Source organism: Meriones unguiculatus, chromosome 2 (assembly GCF_030254825.1).
Source record: "Meriones unguiculatus strain TT.TT164.6M chromosome 2, Bangor_MerUng_6.1, whole genome shotgun sequence".
NCBI classification, from domain to species: Eukaryota; Metazoa; Chordata; class Mammalia; order Rodentia; family Muridae; genus Meriones; species Meriones unguiculatus.
This window is the reverse complement of record NC_083350.1, coordinates 142,134,533-142,154,221: the sequence shown is the minus strand read 5'-3', so window position 1 is coordinate 142,154,221 and position 19,689 is coordinate 142,134,533.

Genomic DNA, 19,689 nt, shown 5'->3' with positions numbered 1-19,689 from the left:
ATGTAAATTCAGTTATTACTTTTACCACTTCAGAAAGGGGTTTTAAATCGCACTGTTTCCTTCTGTTACATTGCCACTTATGAGGACAGTGATGTATAAACTCAGATGAAAAAACAAGAGATACCAAACTTCCGAAGTGTGTGTGTGTGTGTGTGTGTGTGTGTGTGTGTGTTTTACCTCTTCTATAGCCAGTGTTTGTATAATCTCAGGAGTCAGAAAGAAGACCCATACTGGGCAGAAGATGGTTTGTCCTTAAATTTAGAATAATTACTACTATCTTGCTCAGCCTCATTTATCCAAAGACACAGTATTTGCCCTGGCCCAGTAGCAGCTTAGTTATGATCAAATCCAGGTTTGCTCCTTCTGTTCTTGTTATTCTCTGCTAAATTCCACACATAGCAGAGTGCAATGGTCAGTTCACTAGAGGCACACACACACAAATTATCCAGGCAAACCATTCTTGTCACAAGAGCAGAAAAAAACATTTTCTGTGCAATGCTGAAAACATATAGCCACCCATTGCTTGAACTGGAGCGCCACCTCGGCAGCTAAGCACCCCCTAAACAACTCACCAACTCACTCTAAAGGTATAAAAGGAGTTAAACATACTAACTAAGGTTTCTTTTCTTTTCTTTTTTACTTGAGCCTTTTGAGGCAGGCTCTCAGGTAGCCAGGGCTGGCCTCCAACTTTTATGCAGCCAAGGATGACATGGAACTCCTAATCCTCCTGCCTCTACTCTAGTTCCTGAGTGCTGGGATTTCACGTGTATGCCCAGCCACCATACTGAGGATTAAAAACAGGTTTGCATTGTCTTTATTATTGTGTGTGCACACATAACTGCAGGTGCCTTAGGAGGCCAGAGGAGCTACCACCCCAGACCCAAGATTTCCTTTCTTTCTTTCCTTCTTTCTTTTTTAATTTCAAAATCAGTTGTTTTTTTTTTTTTTTCTCCAAGGGAGGGGGATCAGAGTGCGGCTATCTATTGGTCACATGACTTAGAGGGAAGATGAAAGGAACACTGCTTTCAGGATTGCTCAGCCAGGAGTGTACATGGTGGTAACTTCGGAAAGAATTGTGTCTTCTTTTTCCTTTGGGGCATGGTGAGCATTAATGATGATTTTCTTAAAGGCAGCATTACCTCTTAAAATGAATTCAGAAAAGTTACAAGAGTAAGCTGTAGGATTTGCTGTATAAATAAGAAAGAAAGTGCTATATATCTGGTTCCTTTGGAACTGTTACAGTCGTGAAGGCACTGAAGGGAGAGAAGGATGCCTGGAGACTTTCCCTTTTGGCAGGAGGTAAATTATGTCCATCAAGATATACTAACATTGCAAAGGGACTCAAGCAACGTAGATCAGGCAATCAGTGCGGCAGAACTCAAAGCCTAGAATAGGCCAGTGTGTACTATATGAGAGGCCGTCACAATACAAACACATTCCAAACAAGTACAATGGGTGAATATTCGATACTTGTGTTTAAACAATAGGTCACCCATTTCAGGGGTTAAAAAAAATGCAATTGCTCCTATCATTCACAATGAAAGGCCAAAAGAATTATTTAATATAATAAGCAAAGAAAACAATGCCAACACAAAACATTGTAAAATTCCTAGAAGAAGAGCTAGAGAGATGGCTCAGTGTTAAGAGCACTGGCTGCTCTTCCAGAGGACCTGGCTTCCATTCCCAGCACCCAGGTAGCAGCCTACAGCTGTGTGTAACTCCAGTCCTAGGAGATCTGTAACACATTAGATACAATGTGCAAGTTCCCTAAATAAGGCATAAAACTTCAGAATGCAATAAATATGGATGGATCTTTCACTGGCATTTGAAGAACTGCAAATGAAACAAGTTATCAGTGTGTACCCATTCAGCCAGCAGAGAGGTGAGAGCCTGCTTGGGTCCAGTACAGACGAAAACATGGGGAAAGCACCCTTGTGCACTATGGTGCACAACGCTCAGCATTAAAACCTGCATACATGCTGTGGTTGTCTGCAGGGTTTCTGCGGGAATCCTAACACTGGGAGTGAGGCTGTCTTTGACTCTTTTGCCTGCTCATGGGACCCTTTTCCTCATCCTGGGCTGCCTTGTCCAGCCTTGATATGAGGTTTATACCTAGTCTTATTGCATCTTTTTATGCAGTGTGTGATTGACATCACTTCAAGGCTTTTTTTCTAAAGGGAAATAGAGTAGGATCTGGGGGAGATGTTTTAACCAGGAACAGGGAGAAGAGAAGGTGTGATTTGGGATGTATTCTATGAAAAAGGAATAAAGAAAAAGAAAGAGAGAAAGAAACAGAAAAACCAAACAATGGCCCCCCAACCTACCTCAGCTTGCAACTTACTTCCAAAATACCATAGAGTACTTTGCTTCTGCATTCAGAATATGTGTACAACAAGCCAACTTTTCTCCCTTCCTTGTTCCCTCCTTCCCTTTCTCCCTCCATTCCTACCTCCTTTCCTTCCTCCTTCCCTCCCTCTCTCTCGTCATTCATTCTCTTTGTTTTCTTCAGACAAGGTTTCATGTAGCTTCAGCCTGAACTATAACTTACTTTGTAAGCCTGATTCCCCAGTTCTAGTTCCTAAATGCTGGAATTACAAGAGTACACCACCAGGCCTGGGTTCTGTAGTGCTGAGGACTGGACCCAGGGCTCCATGCATGCCAGGCAAACACTTTACCAGGGGAGTCACACCTCTAGCCCCTAACTTTTCTCATAATCAAACTGTTGAAAACCTGGGAGTCTGTCAGTATTAGGTGATACACTCTCATCAGTGTTAACCTTCTTAAAAGGGTGAATCTCAGAATGAGATTCTCAGTGCAACCTTGTGTTTATAAATCCTCTTGATGTATCATCTGTCTAGTGTATAGAAAACTGTTTTAATCTTCTGTAACTGCTCCAACAGCTCTGAAAGATACCTCTATCCCTTTAACATCGAGAGAGAGGCCAGAGCTGAGAGTATGTGTGTGAAGGTCTCCCGAGCTTTCCTGAAGTGTGATTAACAAAAGCGGCATTTCTGTACAGTGTGTAGTGCCATCCTTGTTGTGGGTACCAGGGGTTGGTGAAGTCAGGAAAGTAGAAGTCAGCTTCTACTTCTGTAAAGCTTGTTTTTGTGGAAAAAACAAAACAAAAACAAAAAAATAAACCCAAAAAACAAAACAAACACTTAAGACCTTCTTTTCTGGGGATTTTTAAGGACTTGTCTCTGTGTTGGAGTTAATGCTGACAAACACAAGAGAGAAGGTCAGAAACCGAGTTTAAGGAGAGAGCAGTGTTTAAGATAACACCCAGGGTTCTAAAATTGCTCCCCTCTAGACTAACTTCAGTCTGTATCTTCAAGCAGGCAGAGGTTAATCCTGACTTTCCCTAGCCTGTTTCTTACTGGTTTGTTTTGGCTTTTGATTGTTTGTTTTGAAATAGAGTATCTTTATGTCATCTTAGCGGTGCAGAAACATTGGGAGGCGTCTTTGTGGTGACAGAAAGTATCTTGAGGAACTGTGGTCTCAGAAAAAAAAAATCACTGGTCACCAAAGCCATCCCAAGCCAGTAGCTCTGTGGGCTTGTCTTGTGAATCTGAAGAATGAAAATCATGGGACAAGAAGTGTGAGATTTAGAAAGTTTATTTTGGTTGGGATCTTGGGAGGGAAGAAGGAGATAGAGCTCCTTTGTAGTAGGAGGGGCCGCAGGAGTCAGGGTACCATGGAGAGGTGACTTTAGGGGCTTAGTGAGGTACAGGAAAGGGATGAGCTGTCAGTGGAGAAGGCCCTACCTCAGGGATTCTAGGTGTCAGATTCAGTCTTAGGAATGCAAGCTGCTAGTTAAAGTAGGCGCCAGGCTCTCTGGCTGCCTGACCTCTAGCAAGTACATTCTCAGAACTGCTGCTTGGCCCTACCCAAGAAGGGTCTCCTTTCCCTGCTGACTGGCCTGAAACTTGCTACATTGACCAGGCTGCACTTGAACTTGTAGTGGTCCTCTTGTCTCTGCCTCCCTCACACATTGGAAGAACCACACCCTTCTAGCTCATAGCAGGATGAGCCACAGCATCAAAGAGTGAAGGACAAATGTCAATTATTAAAATGGTTTTCTGAGTTGCTTTTTTTTTCATCCTGAACTTGTTTATTGGGGGATTTTTGTAGGTGACATTTAATTTTGTTTCACAAAGGGGGCAATCTGAGAAGCTTTGGCATTCACTGATTTTTATTGTTGTTGTTTTGATTTGCAGCCAGTATTTCTAACTCTTTCTTTCTTGAGGAATTATTTCTCATGAGAAGATTATTCGCTGCATATCTAGTTAATAATACTGATGCAGATAGAGAAATGGGGCATGCTAATTAACAATCTTTGCACAGTTATCATGGGCACCAAGGGCTGTTCAGTGATATTCCTGGAATGTGGACCTAAGAATCCTATTTTTTGCTGAAGTCCTAAAGAAAGCCCCGCTGATGAGTGCAGAAATAAGGGTTTCCAGGCCTTACCCTTGGCCTTGAGGGCTGGGGTTGTGGCTCAGTTGGTAATATGCTTGCCTACCATGTGTAAAACCCTGGGTTCCATGCACAGCACCGTATAAACCAGCTTTGGGGGCTCACTCCTGCAATCTCAGCTTTGATGTGGCAGAAGAAGGAGGATCATATTCAAGGTCATTCTAGACTATATAATGAATTCCTGGCAAGCCTGGGCTACCTAATATCCTGTCTGTATAAAAGAAAAATCATCCTGAAAAGCCCAGACAGAAGAGCTTTGGGCCACTGAAACACTTCCCTCCTGAAGGATAGTTCCTTCCAGACTGTCACCCAAGAAGCCCAGGGGGACAGAAAAGTTCATTCAAGACTTGTGATTTCTGTTAAGTTTCCTGCACACTTCTGAGCGGAGGGTGGGAGGGGCCAGTCTTTGTGAGGAGATCCAGTGAATTCTTGTGCCAATTGAAGACCACGAATTAATGCTTCTCTGATATTTCTCAAATGAAAACCCCATGAACTAACCATTTTAGAGCATTAAGCTTTGCTTCATAATGCATTTTCCACAGATGAATCAAAGGCCCTAATGCATTTGCTATTTGGGAATAATAAAGCATGAAGCGGGGGGCGGAGCACTTTCACATTTACATAAGAAGAAAGAGCCCAGGAAAGTTCCTGAGAACCCAGCACAGAGGAAGGTGCCCCTGAGAATGGCTCTGAAAACACAGGCCTGCCAATAGCTCCTCTTTAAACCGTTGCAGCTCCTTCTTCTCTTCTCTTCCCTAGAACTTTCTAGATCCCAGCATCTTGCTAGCCTTTGCTGTGTGCTCCTGGGAGTGGCAAGAGGCCAGAAGAAACAAAGGAAAAGCTGATGGTGGTGGGAGAGTTTTTATCTTACAAGTTTTCAGTTTTGATAAGCTAACACAACTTCCATTAGGGAAATAATGTCGTTTACAAAGAAAGCGTGTGCTTGCTAGCTTTATGTCAACTTGACACAGACTCAAGCAATTTGGGAAGAGGGACTCTGAATTTGAAAAAAAGAAAAAATGCCTCCTTAAGAGTGGCTTATAGGCCAGCGTCTGGTGCATTTTCTTAATTAGTGATTGATTTGGGAGTGTCTAGCCCATTGTGGGTGATGCTGGTGGCCCTGGATGGTATAGGAAAGCTGGCTGAGAGAGCTATGGGGAGCAAGCCAGTATGTCTGCAAGCAAGCAGTATTTTTACATGGTGTCTGCTTCACTTCCTGCCTCTAGTTCTTGGCCTGCTAGAGTTCTGTTCCAACCTCAGCCAAGATGGACTGCTACATGGAAGTGAAATAAACCCTTTCCTCCCCAAGTTGCTTTTGAACATGGTCCTGTATTACAGCAGTCGAAACCCTAAGACAAATAGAAGAAGCCAAATAGAAACTTCAAATAGCAGTGATCTCATCATGAAGTTAAAATGGAATTGGTGTATTTTGCAGTCTGCAGTAAAAGCTGTCTTTATCATAGAGAAACACACAGTCTCTTCTGAGGTTTCTAGTACCTCCTTAGGCCCTCAAGCTATTTTGTTGAAGAATAGAAGAATCACACAACTCTAGCTGTATGTTCAACAGCTTGATAAATAAGATATTTTTACTTGTATACAAAAAGAATTATAATATAGAGTCAGTTTTATATAATTGATTCATAACAAAATAAATCCAGGACCAGTATGTGGAGTCCAGGGAACAGAGGCTCTGTTGGTACAGGTTTGGCTACATGTGGTAGCAAGCCTCATCATCAAGCCATGAACAAGACTGAATATTTCTTTCTCTACCAAAATGAGTTCAGGGTTGATGGGGTAGCTGTCTGATCACTGACTGTTTTGCTGCTCTGAGTTCCTGAGAGTGGCAGTCCTTGCTCTAGTTGCCATGTTCACATTCCAGCCATCAGGAGTGATGAAGGGATGTAGAAAACAAAGCACAAAGGCAAGTACCAGAAACTGCTGCCTTGTTCCATCTATGTTTTAAAAGTCATTGTTTCACTTCAGGATTAGCCTAGCTGCAAGGGAGGCTGGAATTATGTTCTTTATTCTGGGCGTTGATGTTTCTGCCCAAACACAGGAGTTTCATGGAAAGTGGGGTAAATGCCATCAGTTACATGCCAAACTAGATGCTTATTGGAATATCTATCCATCATTGTACTTAACTCCTTTCCTTACTTCTACCTTTACTGATATTTTTCCTTGGATTCTCATAGTAGCTGGCTATGTGACATCAGTTGCACTGGTAATTAAGCAGTCACCCCGGAGCCAGCAGTAGAGACGGTCTGTAGCAAAGCAGAGGAGAAAGAGGCAGAAAAAGCCTTTTGGTCCTTTTGCTCATGGTCTCCCTTTTTCCTATGTTTTGGGTAAAGTATCTTATCATACAGTGCAAAGACAAGAAGAAAGTTAGCTGGCTCTTTGTTCTCCATGGCAGAGCGCTTCAGAGAAAAAAAAATAACTGGTTTCTCTAGACCATTAGTGCAGAGGGGAACTGCAAGACAGCAAAGGCATCATGTTTGGAAGAAAACAAAATCTTCAAAACAAAACACTACTAGTCAACAAGCCAAAAGCCTTCTGAGTCTTCTTAGCTACCTCAAACACTACTTTTCCTTGAATGTCTTTTACTGACAAACTGCCGTCAACCCAGCAACGTTTTTGTAATGAGTTAAACCACTGGAAGTGTTGGGTTCCACCCATAGCCAACAAAACCAGTGTATTCACCATAGAAACACTCATCTTCATGGTGCCGTGGGTTGTCTCACCGAGGAAGCTGACCAGTAGGTAACATGTGAAGGGCAGAGTAGGAAGTAATCTTTGTACTGGGATTCAGAGTAGGGGTGTGAGGGCACCAGCATTACCACATATTGCTTGACTGAGTCGCTGAATGTCTGGGGGTGCAGCAGAACAGATTTCTAGAGCTGTTAATAGCACTAGGGAGGGAGGCTACTGTGCGTGACAAACAAGTGAGGAGTATATCAAAAGCACCTTTTGCTGTGCATCCCCAAACTTTGACTCAATGCATCTGGCACAGGTAAAATGACAAGAATGTTTCATGAGCATCTTAGGACCAGGCTTTGAGATTCACTGACCTCTTTATTCAGGCAGTGTGGCTACGGGGAAGAGTTCACACTCTTCATTTTTGAAAAGATTTATTTTTAGTTTTTAATCATGTGTCTGCTTGTGGGTGTGTGCACTTGAGTACAGGTGTCCAGTCCACTGGACATGGATTAATAGGCAGTTTTGAGCTGCCTGACATGGATGCTGGGAATTGGAAGAGCAGTGTGTGTCATCTCTCCAGCCTCCACATTCTTCCTTTTCAAAATTGGGGAAGATATAGCCTGTTATGTAAGCATTGTTTTTCAGAGCGACTGGGGAAGAGCATATAAGCACACACACAACATTCTGGGCAGTTAGCAAGCACACGAAGGGCTTCTTCATCATGCTGTGACCCAGGTCTGTACCCGGTGTACCTACCAAAGGATCAGGCTGTAGAGTTAAAGATTGCCATTAGAAAACACCCATTTTTGCATCCTCTCCCACTGAGGCCAGACAAGGCAGTCCATGTTGGGGGTCTTCCCTTCTCCGAGGACGAGAGGAAGAGGGGGTTGGGGAGGGGGTTTGAGGGTGGGAATGGGAGAAAAGGAGGAAGGGGGCTGCAAATAGGCTGCAAAGTAATTAAATAAATAAACTAATGGAGAAAAAAAAAAAGAAGAAAACACCCACTGTTAACCGTATACCACTCTGAAGTTCTGATCCTTGCCTTGTACTTTGGGAGGTGTGTCCCTCGGAAGTGGGTCCTGTGAGACTAACTGCTTCTAATTTATTTTTAAATTTTTTTAAAGAGAGTCATAGTTAAACAATTTTCTGAAAAACTGGGTTAAACAAAATCTCTCTGTCTCTCTGTCTTTGTCTCTGTCTCTCTCTCCCCCTGGTCCTACTACCTAGCACACAGACTGGCCTTGAACTTGGGATGGTCCTGACCACCTTCTGAGTACTTAGTTGCAGGTGTGTGCCACAAAGCCTGGAGAATGTTTCTTTGCTGTAAGATTCTCTGAGCCGTGATGTTGATGGATGGTTTTAGTCTCTAAGAGAGGATCTGCTTCTACAGATCGTAGTAGCAGACACAGGGGCATACTCCCACACAGCCACGCTTTAGCTTCTGTAATAGAAAGCAGCTAATTACAAGACACTAATAAAAGACTGGCAGACCTGTGGGAGAGTGAGCAGGCAAAGGTTTGGGGCAGGAGCTGCAGTGTGTGGAGAGGGAGCCAAGGGAGAACCTCAGAGTAGAGGACACCAGAACATCCCCAGGGTCTGAAATTTGAGGCCATTGAGTTGAAAAGTTCTGAAAGGACACAGGGTAGGTGATTACAGCCTGAACGGGGTGGGGGTAGGGTAGGGAAGGGAATTAAGTTCATTAAGTGAGCTCATTGCAGTTCGGGGAGGAGGCGGCATCCAGGTAACAGGAAGTGTCAGGAACCAACATGGAAAATGTTGGTTGAGCCAATGTTTGAGAGAGCAAGGCTTTGAAAGGCAAGGATTTAGAAGCAGACCGAAGAAGAGTTCGAAAGGAGACCACCTGTGCTAGAAACAGGGCCAGGCAGACCATCTGAGGTTTAGGGCCCTTTAAGGAAGGGCTGAGGATTAATTCCCACAGCAGTGATACCCAGAAACCCAGGGTCGGGTGGGGTTCCCCACGCATGACACAGTGGCAAAAGGCCAATGCCCAGGATGCCATGGACAGGGAGGTTCTGGCCTTTGCCAGCAGTCCCAAGGATCAGTTTAGGAAGTCCTTCACGCTCATGGATACTTTTAGAAGGTCATATTGAGCAGCTTACATCTGTCTGTCAGGCTAGTTCTTGACTGTTAAGGTTTTGTTTTTTGAGACAAGGTTTCTCAGTAGCCCTGGCTGTCCTGGAACTGGCTGGCCTGGGACTCACAGAGATCCTTCTGCTTCTGCCTCCCAAATGCTGGGAATAAAGGCCTATGCCACCACTGCCCTGTGACTATTGAGTTCTTGAGACCAGTATTTTTATGTGAAATTCAACTCTCCAAGGAGGCATATAGGTTTCAACCGATGAGCTCAGAGGACTCTGGTTCAGACACTAATAATGATTCTGTTTTCTTTATTTTTCTCTCTTTTTTTTCTATCTTCTTTTCCCCCCTGAGTCAGTAGAGACCACACTTTCAAATTTAACTATACATCAGCAAACAGAAAAATGGGGATTTCTACCCAGAGAAAACGATGAAATCTTAGGCCAAAAGCTCATGTGGGACATCTAGCCCCTGCTGGCTTATTGGTTTGGGAGCAAGTATGTATGGTACTGAAACTATCACTGTCTCAGTGTGAAAACCTCAGCCAGGACCCAGGAACATACCCCTGAGAAACGGATGCCCCAGATCTGCAAGGCACTGTCTGAATGTATTTAAAAAAAATAGAAAAAAGAGATCAGATTAAACAACTCTGTATTTCCCAAGACTTGGGAAATAAGAGTTTTAAAATGATAGCAATAAAACAGTAATGAAAAATCTCTGTGCCCATTGATTCTTTGAAGTTAAAACCTTGGTGTTTCTGAGGGCCCAAATGCATATGGCAACTTCGGAGAGGAAAAGCAGAGTCTGGTCCCCTTCGTTGGCTGCAGCTTCGAGTAAATTCTAGCCATGGGTCTGCAGCCGTAGCTTCCTGATTTTCCTCATTCACCTCTTGCACTCAGTTCTGGGCAAACTGAGAGGAAAAAGTTCATTTAATAATTTCTCACATGGCCACACTGTTGTCATCAATAGGCTTTGCTTCAGGTGCTGTTGGACAACTTCTTCCAAAGCTTTCTCATAATAGTAACTTAGAAACATATCTCTAGTGAATATGGGGTTTTGTCAATATTATCAACCATTGTCTCATAATTTCCTTTTAAATCCTGACTTGGAGTTATAGACACTGTAGTCAGAAAAATAGGTCAAATCCAGCACTTGTAGCTTGAAGGAGCTGTTCAATAATAACTGAAAAGCTTGTTTTCATTAAAAAAACAATGAAGTGTCACTATCGGTTGACGTTCTGAAGAATTTAGTTTTGAAGCATCCCCCCCCCTCAGACTGTACTTTAAAGTTTAAATCCGCATGTGAAGAGGCAAGAGTTCAAGGAAATGTTGCTTTCAAGGGGCTGTATGTGTGAGGGGAATTTAGTATTTTAATTACCGGGAGAGAGATTCAGAGTCTAATGTTTCTAGCTGTGCCTCTAGGGGGCTGTGCACTGGGTGTCCACCTCTTGGTCCTTTCACTTATTAGACACGTGACTTCGGCTTTCTCATCTATAAAATGCCATTATGTAAAGGGCTTTGAAAGAAATAAACTGTAAAGTTCATGTAAAGTACTTAGCACGGTGTTTTAAACCCATCAAGATGGCTGCTTGTTGTCCTGGTCCTTCCTGTGTTAGTGTGGCTCTATGCAGGATTAAAACCAAATGATCCTGGGGAGGGGAGTTTGGAGAATTTCTTCCACATGGGGCTCAAAAGAACTTTTGTTAAGGGCAACAGCTCTTTCTTTGGGGGCAGCCAGGGAGAACACACTACCAGAATAGATACGTGATTAAATATTATTTTGTATCTTCTAAGAGGCCACCCAGACATGAATTTTGGTCAACTCACACTCCCAGTTCTAGACTATAAAGCCAACTAAGGGGATTGAAAATATACTTACAGGCCAAAAAACCCAGGCAAGTTAAAAGTACTGTTTCCCCCAGACTATCTGCTGCTACTGAAAGGCAGAAATGAACCTTGTAGTTAATTCAGGGTTGCGCCTAAACCCTGAGGCTCCACAGGACACTTATTGTTTCTCACCTAACCAGATCAGCCCTAACCAGGTGGGTTTATTGGAGAGTAGGGGAGTAATGCAGGTTAAATGATGTCCTGGGGAAAGCTCTGGCTGGCAGGGTTAGTGTCTTTTGAGAAGAGGGCACCACCAGGTGATGGCTCCTTCCCTAGCTCTCCTACATGAGGAGGCCGGTCAGAAGCGGAATCAGGTGAGACACCCACTGTGGTGCTCAGCCTCCAGATGCGCGAGAAGATGGCTTTCCCCTGAGAAGTCTGCTGGTCTGTGGTGGCTGGTCATATTGGCCTCAGCAGACCAAGACACTTATCATTGGTCTATGAAGCCCGGCTCTCCAGGGCCAGGGGCACGCTCCAGTTTTTCTTAAATACTTAGCATACAGGCTTTCTTCCCTGATCCTTTCCTTTTATTAGTCTAAATGATGTTTCTTCAGCATTTGGCACAGGGCAGTAAGTCTGTTCACCTTATCTCTCTGAGAATCTTGCCTTATATAAATAACATTGATATCCATATTCCTCCAGAAAATAGAATTCAAAACAATTCACCTTTGATGTTAGAAGGTGATCAAAGGAACATGACTGATTAGGTAGTTGCTGATATCAAGAAGTTATTGTTTACTCTTTAAATCCGTGTCTTAGTCAGGGTTTCTATTGCTGTGATGAAACCTGATGTCCAAAAGCAGCTCGGGAGGAAAAGATTTATTTCAGCTTACATGCCCCGAGACACAGTCCGTTAAGGGAAGTCAGGGCAAGAACTGAAGGCAGGAACCCAGAGGCAGGAACTAAAGTAGAGACCATGGAGGGGTGCTGCTTCCTGGCTTTACCCTACTGGCTTACTCAGCCTGCTTTCTTATAGCACTCAGGACCACCTAGCCAGTAGTGGCATCTCCCACAATGCACTGGGCCCTCCCACATCAATAGTTAAATAAGAAAATGCTTCATAGGCTTGTCAGGTGAATCTGGTGGGGGCTTATTCTCAGTTGAAGTTTTTTCTTCCCAAATGACTCTAGCCCATGTCAGTTGACTTAAAAAATAGCCAGCACAATCTGATAATGATGTACGTATATTTCTAGAAATAAATCTAGCCCAACTAATGCATGGCATACAGGCACAGATGGGTGGAGGAGAGAGTGGAAAATAGGCTTTATTTACTTGTTTGCTTTTTTTTTTTGTTATTGGAGATACAAACTGAATATTTATGGATAAAATTATACAATATCTGGCATTTGCTTTCAAAACTTCAGGATAAAAAAGCAGTATTAGATGTATATTAGTCAGGGCTGGCTTTCTGTTGAAAGTTTAAACTGGGTGTGGCATATGTCAGGATTTATTTTGTGCTGTGTGCACGAGCGCTACTGTGTGTGTGTGTGTGTCTGTGTGTGTGTGTCTGTGTGTGTGTGTTTCGCTCTTATAGAGACTAACTGGCCTCCAACCTTTTGAGTGCTTTTTCTGTTTCTATTTCCCAGTTCCAGGAAGAAACATTGGGATTATAGATATGAACTACCACATCCCAGGTATTCAAACTAAAACTTGGACAAAAAGCCCTTTTATCACCAACTGAGCCATTTTCTCCTGTTCATTTGTCCCTTTGTACTTCATGTTCCTTCTTGCCATCCTTTCTTCCCCAACAGATACATAGTTCTGAGCCAATGGAAAGGTCACAGGGCAAAATAAGGTCCCTGGAAGCCGACAATCTACAGTATCTCAATTTTCATCCTACCATGCAATCATAGACACATATGGCCAACCAATTTAATTTTGGGTATGGGTGTGTTTGCTGATTCAGATATGAACCATGGACATACCTCTAGTATTCTTTGGTTATTACTATAGTTGTTGTTACTTATTATTATTTATAATATTATATATTATTATTTATTATGTATTATTATCTTACCCTATTAGATGTGCTACCGGTGTGAAAAATTTGAAACTGCTCGAACATTTCATACTCCTGAGGAAGCAGCTTTTTTTTTTCTTTCTTTCTTTTTTTTTTTTTTTTTTTTTTAAATTCAACCAGTTAGCTAGCAGGTTTGGATGCTGTGATCTGTACAGTTTAACGAATGAGAGACGTTTACCAAATTCTTACTTTCATTGACAATTGCTTGTAGCAGCTGAACCGAACCATTCTCTGGAAAGTATACTGAGGTCCTATATGCAATAGTGGTCTGGCGGAAAATCGAGGTGTAGCGGTGATAATCATTCTGTGGTGCTGACAGGCATGAAGGCCCCGTGGGCAGGCTGTGGGGCTTAGCAATGTCCTGGTTGATTTCATCTGTGGTTTGCCCCCTGTGGCAGAGAGCTTATATAAAACGTTGGCTTAGCACCCACACAAGGCAAGGTATTGGATGTAAGAACACACGTGGAATACAGACCCCTGTGTGGAGTGCTCGGGTGGGCCAAGAGAAGAGCCTGGGTGTTCCCCTGTCACCACCACCTTGCTCTCTACTGCGTCCTCGTGTGTGTGTGTGTGTGTGTGTGTGTGTGCGCTATGAAAATGTTCGTATTTAGTTGGACCATTTAGAGACATACAAATGAAGTCTTTTTAGGTACCAGATGGTGGAGAGGAAGCGCTATTAACTTTTGGTATCGGTACACCACTGGGCTCTGAGAGCTTCCGGACTCGAGTTACACTGTGGGAGTGAAGGCGTTTTTCTCCTCGATTCATTTATTCTCCCACCCACGGCTTATTTTCTTTACCCTTCCATACCTGCTAGAGTGACTGGGAGAAGTATTTTAATTTCTAAAAGGCTCTGCTGTGGGAGAGGGAGAGAGAAGAAAATAACGTCACAATGGAAAGAAGTGTTGGAACAGGCCGAGTGCCCTCTCCGAAGGACACTGGAGTCGCTAATAGCTCCCTTGAGAGATTAGGCGTGGAGTGGGCTGCATGAAAGGAGGTGGCACGGGAGATCATTGCTTCGGTTATTATTAATGGATTGCTACTCCACAGAGATCATCCGGGGACGGCTTTGGCTGGTTGGCTGGTGCCATCAAAGCTAGTTTGTTTAGCTGTGTGATTAACGACACTGTTTTCAAGGTCTGCTCATGGCACTTCAATTAGATGGAGGCTGTGTCAGTTAAAGAAGCTTTCTTGAACTCTTCACTGAGTTTCAGGAAAGGAAAAACTTTTCCATTAACTGTGAAGTTAAAAGAAAAAAAAAATCCTATAATGTATTTCTTAACCAGATTAGAAACCAGAACCCTGGTAGGCTTTGTTTAGCTATTTTGCTGAGGGTGTTGTGTGGAGGCCATGCAAAGAATGCGTAATTCACAGTGAAAACCTTAGCATTTTACTTAAAAGCCTTATTTTCATTTTTGGAAAATGTGACAGCAAGAATTAGTGCTGGCACTTCTGTTCCAATAATGGTGGTGATGTTTAAGTGACAACAAATACATAATTGGATGAACATGCACATTTATGGACACAAAAATGTCATTACCTATTTGGGTGGAACGTTTTATCCTTGCTCTGTAGACAACAGAGATCAGCCTAAGTTGTTTGTATCTGCAGGCGATGAATCGATGAGAAGCCTTTGCCACGGTCCCACTTGGGGAGAAATGCCACCTTTCTTCACTGCCTCATTTTAAAGGGAAAGGCTGTTTGTTTCCAATGAGGCCATAGCGAAGCATCCTGAAATACGTGGTAACTCATTTTCATACTATTCCTAAGCAATTTTTAAAGGGCAATAATTAGACTCCTCCCTAAATCAGAGATAGAGACAAATGATGGGATAATACTTTCATGCTTCCTTCAGTTTGATTGAGATCAAATGGAGTATTACAGGATGTGAGATCTTTGAATTTTATGGTGAAAGCATGGCAAAGTGATTGAGGAATTGAGTGCTGTGGCGTGGATGGGAACACGTGGATTCCCTCTCGGGTATTGGTCATTTTCCTCAAGGAGAAGAAAGGGTCTATATACAATACCCATAATGAAGAACAAAGAGCCCTGAACAACTGCAGAGATTGGCACTTAAAAAAATAAGGATAAAGCCAATTTATAACTTACAGTTTAATAAGGAGTGGTTATCACTCAAAGCTTGCTGTGAGTTTGGGCCTGTGAGGCCCAGAAAAGAGGCCCTGGCATTTCTGAGACAGAAAAAGTTATAGATATGCTTGACCATCTTCTGCCGACCAGCATCTGGCGGGGCAGGGTATGGTCTATTGTATATGGTATATGGTATACTGTATAGTGCCTTATTAGGGATTTCCACAGAGCTTGGGGTAAAAGCATCAGTATTGCTTAGTTTACAGGGCATTCCCCCGTAGCCATTAAACACCAGTGGTTTCTCCTAGACACGGTTAACAATTGAGACACACCGGACCAGTTGGTAAACTTGGTGTTCAAAACAGCTGGCTGCAGGAGGGTGGAATGGACCACTTTACACCTGTTCCCCTTGCAGCCACTCAGCACCCTGCATCTTCCCTGATTCTTGTTCATCTCCAGGTCCCCTGCTACCCCTGTGTGACCAGTCATTTGTCACAGAGCTTGTGGGTCTCTTGTGGTTCTTGCTCAGACACCACTCACACTTCCAAAGCAGATGGTTTGGTGTTCTGAGTAAGAAAACAACCCAAGTGCAGTGGAGTGCATCTGGTATCCAGCTCCCCTCCAGTCTTACACCTACTCGCCCGCCCTTTATTTACTATGAAATATAATATAATAAATTACTTTTTTTTGAAATTCTATATCCCCTAGCCACACCCACGGGTCCATATATAGTATCTGTACTCAGGTTTAGATGATACCATTATTCTTAGGAAAGAAATGCTAGGTAAGTAAGAGCATTTGAAAAGTTCTTGGGGAGCGAGGGTGCCATGAGTGAGTCAAGGGGTCCTGTCTGCACCTCGGAAAACACTCCTGATCCCTTATGCTGCTTCCTTAGGAGATTAGTTCTGGCGGGGAACAATTCCCCTTCCCCGGGCCACCTCTCTCCCACCTTCACAGAGGAGATCAGGGAACCTTCCAGTAAGCAGCTTTGCTTGATTAGCCGCTCCATGCTTCAGCCTCTTTAAATTCGGTCCCACTGTTATCAGGATGAGTAAGACCTCCAAAGGCTCAGGCACTCCCACTTTTACAGACCCCACATCATATTGCACGAGGATGCACTGAGAGGCCACCTCTCTGTCTCTCACTTCTCTCTCTTATGCATGCACACACACACACACACACACACACACACACACACAGAGAGAGAGAGAGACAGACACACACACACGTTTCTGTAAAAACGATTTGAAAGAATTTTAAAACTCATACACCCCAAATTATCTGGCTATGTATAACAGATCATTAAGGTTTAAAACAACAACTGCTTGGAGGCTGTGTGCCTCTCAGTTCTTGTAATGAGAAAACATTCATTGTTTTCTTTGCTGTAGGAGATTTTTCAGTTAAAATGTTAATTAATTCTTTGAAAATTTCTTGCAATGTACTTTGATCATAGCCATCTCAACTCTTCCCAGATCCACATCCATCTTCCTCTTTACCACTTTAGCCAATTTCACATTCTGCTCTCTCTCTGTCTCCGTCTCTCTCCTGCTCTCTCTCTCCTACAATCTCTCTAGCGCTCTCTCTCAACACATTGATTGTATGGCCTAAACACTCTTGGCCTGCCCTGGAGTGTGGTTGAATTATTAAAGAAACATGACTCCCTTCTATGTAGTGGATTTTTAGTGACTCGAATTTCACAGGTAATGAATGAGGTAGACATTAAGAGCCACCGGAATTTTCATCATATTCTTAACTTACTTCAAAGTTTTTCTCTTTTATGCTCTGACGTTTTCTTAAAGAAGTAAGACGCTTTTTTTTTTTTTTCCTAAGTTTGTAGAAACATGCACACATTACACATTTCAGTGACTTCCACTCTCTGGCTGTTGGTTAAAAAGTTCATGTTTCAAAGGGTAGAAGGCATGATCACACCACAGACTGAAGACTTGGGTCTGGAGCACCTTAAGGAGAAGGGATTTGTGGGTCATTTTCACCATCCCTTTCTTGAGTTTTCTATAAAAACCTAGGCCATCTAGAGCGGATCTGCAATGGTTTCTAACCTGTTAGACCCCTCATTTGTACCGCAGAGCGAGGGTGGCCATAGTGGGTTGGCCCAGGTACATGGAGTCTACACAGGCAGGTAGAGGTCGGGGACCCACCATTCCATTTAAAGATGTGGAAGAAAAACTCAAAGGCAAGTTTGTGTAACTCGGAAGGATAGCTAAGTTACAAAGCTGGAGTTTCATGTCACTCTCGGCCCTCAACCTTAGCACTCCACCCCTGGGACACAGAGTAAGACCACCCCTCATCACAAATAACATTCCCGCATCGCCAATAACTACGTGTATATGGCACACGTAACTGTGTGTACTCATTCTCCCATTAATTTCCTTCTGTGGTGACGACATGTTACCAGATCTTTAAAGAGACGTAAAAAGAAAGAGAAAAACCACCCAAAGCTGTACCCAGGAAGAAGCAAAGCCTTGTGCTCAGAAATAATAGCCTAGGAAAGACCCCCCCACTGCAAAAAAAAAAAAAAAAAACAACAACAACAAACAAGCATGAAAACCATCCCTGCACACTCCGAGGTTTTCTTTAGCTTCTTCATAAGGTGACAAATATTTTATCTTGGCTCTAATTTTTGTCTCCCTTAGCAGGAACTATCTCGCTCGGCCCATCATTTTTGGCAAGGGTAGACTCATCAGAGTAAAGAGAGCTGTGGTGCTTCAATGAGCATTAGAATAGCAGTTAAGCAGAACAATGGGGGTCTTCATAGTACATTTGGCATTTTAAATGAGCCGATCTTAGCTAGAAGCTGAGAGTAGAACCCACACAAACACTGAGCTAGAGAACGATACTAATGGGAGAAATTCCTGGAGAACCATGAAGATTAGCCTGTGCTGTGAGTTGGGAGAATTCTGACTTGTGCATTGTGTAAGCTGTTTTCTTAATACCGCTCCCCCTCCACCTAGGTGATATCATGGAGTAAGGCATAGATAATGCACTTAGCGAACCAAGCTGAATGAGAAAATGTAATTTGCATGCAATTTGGGGGAAGTATAAAATAAGAGTTGTTTTAAATGCCACAAAAAATGATCATAAAAATAAAGTATGCTAATCAGGGAAAAATTTTCAAAAGCTTATGTCATAAAGGAAAACAATTTCCTTGCATTGGTACCCTTACTGAGTGCCCTAAGCATTGCTGGGCTGTTACATTCTCTAATGACATTACAGTGTGTGGCACATCTCATCTAATCTGTTAGTAAAATCCTAAAGTCACTTATGTCAGTCTCTAATGCAAGCCAAATGAGTCTTTCCAGTAATAAGAAGCTTCGCAGAATTAGTTTTCGTTTTGCAGAAAATTGCCATTGGGGCTGGCACTTTTATCTAAAAATTTCACTCGTGCATAAGCAAAAAACTCATATATTATTTGGTTACATTCCATCAGTATGAGAAATAACATTGTGAGAATTCTATGCATGCTAATGATATATAGAAATCCACCTGCTTTCAGATAAAATGAGTTTAATTTTCTGTTGCCCACTGCCTGGTTGGCCTTTCATAAATTACTTATGCACAGCTATTATTAAAATAGAGGGAAAGCAAATTAGAAAGTCCTCCTATCTCTCCACTGGATTTAGCCAAGGCAGGGCTGTGACAGCTAGAGTCAGCGTTTTTGAAAAAATTCTGCTCTCTTGAAAAATTTTGCATCTCTATACAATTCTATACCACTGTTGTAAACGCTCTGACCTGCCTTCTCACCAAATTAACCTAAATCCTTTCTATTTTTCAACATTAATGGAATCCTCTAGAGTCCTGCTGATATATATTAAAATATATTTATTGGTTAATTTGAATTCCAGCATTTTGTACCTCATTTCCAGTACTCCTGTTATATCTGAACAGCCTTGAGTTTCAGCATTAAAAACGTACAAATTAAGATACGTAGAGTACATCTTACAGTTATCAGATCAGAACAACTTAAGTTTTATCAGAGTATGGGATGGTGTATTTAACTCTCTGGTAAGAGAGAAAACGAGGGCTGCTTGTCTGAAAGAGTTAAAGGCTTCCCAGCTGTAGCGTAGGGCTAAGGATCTTTATTGGTCAACGGCAGGTAAAAGTTCGTTTCCAGCGGGCTTTGAAGTCTGTCTCTCCCAATCATTTAAGATGAGTTCTTGTGAATTATTGACTCCTAGTGAGGCTTGCATGTTTGCTAGGATGTTCCAGGAATGCCTTCAAGGGCCAAACGAACACCATCAGTGATGATGCTATACAGTCTCAAAGTCCTGACAAGGGGAAAGTGGTCCAAAAAAGCATGTTGAAAAGCAACCTCCACTCAGGCTCATCCAGGAAAAGATTAAGAGAGCTTCCAAGCCATTTTGTGCATTTTTCAGTGTAAATAAATGATTTTTTAAAGACAAATTCATACCG